Genomic DNA, 4,742 nt, shown 5'->3' with positions numbered 1-4,742 from the left:
TGGATTTCAAACAAAAAAATCCCAAACTGGAGTCAATCCAGTTTGCTGCGTTTCCCCTTTCCGGGGAAAGTGGAGTCAGTCGGAAGCCCCAAACCGGAGTCACTCCGCTTTTGGAGCATTTGCCTGTTTTTCCCGGATTCCAAACAAAAAAATCCCAAACTGGAGTCAATCCGGTTTGCCGCGTTTCCCCTTTCCGGGAAACTAAGCCCCAAAGTGGAGTCAGTCTGGAGCCCCAAAGTGAAGTCACTCTGGAGCCCCAAAGCAGAGTCAGACTGATTTCCGTCGTCTCGAAAGCTGAAAGCCCAAAGTGGAGTCAATCCGCTTTCCGGCAAAGCGGCTTGAGAACCCCAAGAAACTGGCCTGAATCTGGTTTAACGCCGTCCCGGTTTCCTGCAAAGGTGGAGCGAATCTGCTTTCCGGAAAGCGGAGTCACTCTGCTTTCCCTTTCCTAGGCCTGAAATAAACCCCCAAAGAGGAGTCCGTCGACCAGGCCGGACTCCGAATCGGCGCGTCTACACCAGGGGCGGCGACTCCAGTTTCGCTCCCGATTCCGAAACCTTCCGGAGAAAGATCCGGATTCAAGACGAGGCGCAATTCGAACCCGCTTCCCCCCAGCGGTGCGTCTACACTACTCCGCTTCCGCTCCACTTCCGCTCCCGGTTCCGGAAGCTTCCGGAAAACGCTTCCGAATAAATGGGTTTTTGGGCGGATTTTCTCGTTCTTTCTTCTCATTGGAGGGGCGGCGGCTTCCTGTTTCTTCCTCCCTCCCTTCTTTCTTTCCTTCCTCCTTTCTTCCTCCCTCCTCCGTTCTTTTCTTCCTTCCTTTTTCTTTTTCTTCCTCCCTCCCTCTTTCTTCGTTCTTTTCTTCCTTCCTTTTTTTTCTCCCTCCCTTTCTCCCTTCTTTCTTTCCTTCCTCCTTTCTTCCTCCCTCCTTCGTTCTTCTCTTCCTTCCTTTTTCTTCCTCCCTCCCTCCCTCTTTCTTTCTTCTTTCTTTCTTTCCTCCTTTCTTCTTCCCTCCTCCGTTCTTTTCTTCCTTCCTTTTTCTTTTTCTTCTTCCCTTTCTCCCTCCTTCGTTCTTCTCTTCCTTCCTTTTTCTTCCTCCCTCCCTCCCTCTTTCTTTCTTCTTTCTTTCTTTCCTCCTTTCTTCTTCCCTCCTCCGTTCTTTTCTTCCTTCCTTTTTCTTTTTCTTCTTCCCTTTCTCCCTCTTCGTTCCTTTCTTCCTTCCTTTTTCTTCCTCCCTCCCTCCCTCTTTCTTCGTTCTTTTCTTCCTTCCTCCTTTCTTCCTCCCTCCTCCGTTCTTTTCTTCCTTCCTTTTTCTTTTTCTTCCTCCCTCCCTCCCTCTTTCTTCGTTCTTTTCTTCCTTCCTTTTTCTTTTTCTTCTTCCCTTTCTCCCTCTTCGTTCTTTTCTTCCTTCCTTTTTTTTCTCCCTCCCTTTCTCCCTTCTTTCCTTCCTCCTTTCTTCCTCCCTCCTCCGTTCTTTTCTTCCTTCCTTTTTCTTTTTCTTCTTCCCTTTCTCCCACTTCGTTCTTTTCTTCCTTCCTTTTTCTTCCTCCCTCCCTCCCTCCCTCCTTCTTCGTTCTTTTCTTCCTTCTTCCTCCCTCCCTCTTTCTTCGTTCTTTTCTTCCTTCCTTTTTCTTCCTCCCCCCCACCCTCTTTCTTCGTTCTTTTCTTCCTTCCTTTTTCTTCCTCCCTCCCTCTTTCTTCGTTCTTTTCTTTCTTCCTTTTTCTCTCCCTCCCTCCCTCTTTCTTCATTCTTTTCTTTCTTCCTTTTTCTTCCTCCCTCCCTCTCTTTCTTCGTTCTTTGCTTTCTTCCTTTTTCTTTTTCTTCTTCCCTTTCTCCCTCTTCGTTCTTTTCTTCCTTCCTTTTTCTTCCTCCCTCCCTCTTTCTCAGTTCTTTTCTTCCTTCTTTCTTCCTTTTTCTTCCTCCCTCCCTCCCTCTTTCTTCGTTCTTTTCTTCCTTCCTTTTTCTCTCCCTCTCTCCTTCTTTCTCCGTTCTTTTCTTCCTTCCTTTTTCTTTTTCTTCTTCCCTTTCTCCCTCTTTGTTCTTTTCTTCCTTCCTTTTTCTTCCTCCCTCCCTCTTTCTTCGTTCTTTTCTTTCTTCCTTTTTCTTCCTCCCTCCCTCTTTCTTCGTTCCTTTCTTTCTTCCTTTTTCTCTCCCTCCCTCCTTCTTTCTCCCTTCTTTTTTTCCTTCCTTTTTCTTCCTCCCTCCCTCCCTCTTTCTTCGTTCTTTTCTTCCTTCCTTTTTCTTCCTCCCTCCCTCTCTCTTTCTTCGTTCTTTGCTTTCTTCCTTTTTCTCTCCCTCTCTCCTTCTTCCTCCCTTCTTTCCTTCCTTCCTTTTCCTTCCTCCCTCCCTCTTTTTTCCTCCCTTTCTATGTTCTTTCCTCCCTCCCTCTCTCCCTCCCTTTCTCCCTTCCTTTCTTCCTCCCTTCTTCCCTTTCCTTTCTCCCTTCTTCTGCTTCTCTCCTTCATTCCTCCTTTTCCTTTTTCCTTTTTTCCCCTTTGTCCCTTTCTCCCTCCCTTTCTCCGTTCTTTCTTGTTTCCTTCCTTGTCTTTCTTCCTTGCTTATATTCTTCCATTTTTCTTCCCTCTCTCCATTCCTTCCTTCCTTCCTTCCTTCCTTTCCTTCTTCCCTCCTTCCGTCTTTCCTTCCTTTTCCCTCCCTCTTTCCTTCCTTTTTCCTCCCTCCCATCCTTCTTTTCTTCCTTCTTCCCTTTGTCCCTTCCTTCCTTCCTGCAAAATAGGGACTTAATCTGGTTCTCCTTCCTTCCTTCTTTCCCTCCTTCCTTCCTCTTCCCTTCTCCCTTCCTTCCTTCCTTCCTTCTCTGCTTCTTTCTTTCCTCCCTCCCTTCCTTCCTTCTTTCTCTCCCTCCCTCTCTCTCTTTCCCTCTTTCTTTCTTTCTTTCTTTCTTTCCCCCCCTCTCTCTCCTTCCCCTTCCTTCCCTCCTCCCTCCCTCCCTCCCTCCCTCCTTCCTTCCTTCCTTCCTTCCTTCTTTCTCTCCCTCCCTCTCTCTTTCTCTTTCCCTCTTTCTTTCTTTCTTTCTTTCTTTCTTTCTCCCCCCTCCCTCCCTCCCTCCCTCCTTCCTTCCTTTCTCTCTTTCTCCTTCCTTCCTTCCTTCCTTCTTTCCTTCCTTCCTTCCTTCCTTCCTTCCTTCCTTCTTCTTTCTCTCCCTCCCTCCATCTATCCCTCTATCTCTCTCTTTCTCCTTCCTTCCTTCCTTCCTTCTCTGCTTCTTTCTTTCCTTCCTTCCTTCCTTCTTTCTCTCCCTCCCTCTCTCTCTTTCCCTCTTTCTTTCTTTCTTTCCCCCCCTTTCTCCTTCCCCTTCCTTCCCTCCTCCCTCCCTCCCTCCTTCCTTCCTTTCTTTCTCCTTCCTTCCTTCCTTCTCTCCCTCCCTCTCCCTTTCTCTCCCCCTTTCCTTCCTTCTTTCTTTCTCTCTCTCTTTCCCTCTGTTTCTCCCCATGAGAAGGTCCTATGGGACTCCTGGCCTCAGGCCATCCATAATATGGTCTTATCTGGAGATCAATACATGAATCAGGTCAACCCTGAGAAGGTTCTTCATGCCAACCATAATCTGGTCTTATCTGCTGATGGTCACATGACATGGGGTCAACCCTGAGATGGTCCTATGGGACTCCTGGCCTCATGCCATCCATAATATGGTCTTATCTGGAGATGAAAACATGTTAGAAGGTCAACCGTGAGAAGGTGCTTCATGCCAACCATAATCTGGTCTTATCTGCTGATGGTCACATGACACGGGGTCAACCATTAGAAGGTCCTATGGGACTCCTGGCCTCAGGCCATCCATAATATGGTCTTATCTGGAGATCAGTACATGGATCAGGTCAACCGTGAGAAGGTTCTTCATGCCAACCATAATCTGGTCTTATCTGGAGATGAATACATGGTAGAAGGTCAACCGTGAGAAGGTCCTATGGAACTACTGGCCTCAGGCCATCCATAATATGGTCTTATCTGGAGAGGAACTCATGGATGAGGTCAACTGTGAGAAGGTCCTACGGAGAACAGTCTGGTTGTCCTTCCTTCCCTCCTTCCTTCCTTCCTTCCTTCCCTCTTTCTCTTTTCCCTCTCTCTCTCTCTTTCTCCTTCCTTCCTTCCTTCCCTCCCCTCTTTCTCTTTTCCCTTTCTTTCTTTCTTTCTTTCTTTCTCTCTCTTTCCCTTCCTTCCTTCCTTCCTTCCTTCCTTCCCTCTTTCTCTTTCCCCCTCTTTCTTTCTCTCTCTCTATCTCTCTCTTTCTCCTTCCTTCCTTCCCTCCCTCCCTCTCTTTCTCTCTTTCCCTCTTTCTTTCTTTCTTTCTCCCTCTCTCTATCTCTCTTTCCCTTCCTTCCTTCCTTCCTTCCTTCCTTCCTTCCCCCTCTCTCTCTCTCTCTCTCTCTCTCTTTCTTTTCTCTCTCTTTCTCTCTTTCCCTTCCTTCCTTCCTTCCTTCCTTCCCTCTTTCTCTTTTCCCCCTCTTTCTTTCTTTCTTTCTCTCTCTTTCCCTTCCTTCCTTCCCTCTCTCTCTCTTTCTCTCTTTCTCTCTGTCTTTCTCTCTTTCCCTCTTTCTTTCTTTCTCTCTCTCTTTCCCTCTGTTTCTCCCCATGAGAAGGTCCTATGGAGAACAGTCTGGTTGTCCTTCCTTCCCTATTTCTCTTTTTCCCTCTCTCTCTCTCTTTCCTTCCTTCTTTCTCTCTCTTTCCCTCTTTCTTTCTTCCTTTTCCTTTCTCTCTCTCTCTCACCCCTTCC

This window comes from Podarcis filfolensis (genome assembly GCF_964270895.1).
Source record: "Podarcis filfolensis genome assembly, chromosome: Z".
NCBI lineage: Eukaryota > Metazoa > Chordata > Lepidosauria > Squamata > Lacertidae > Podarcis > Podarcis filfolensis.
This window is presented reverse-complemented; position numbering follows the sequence as displayed.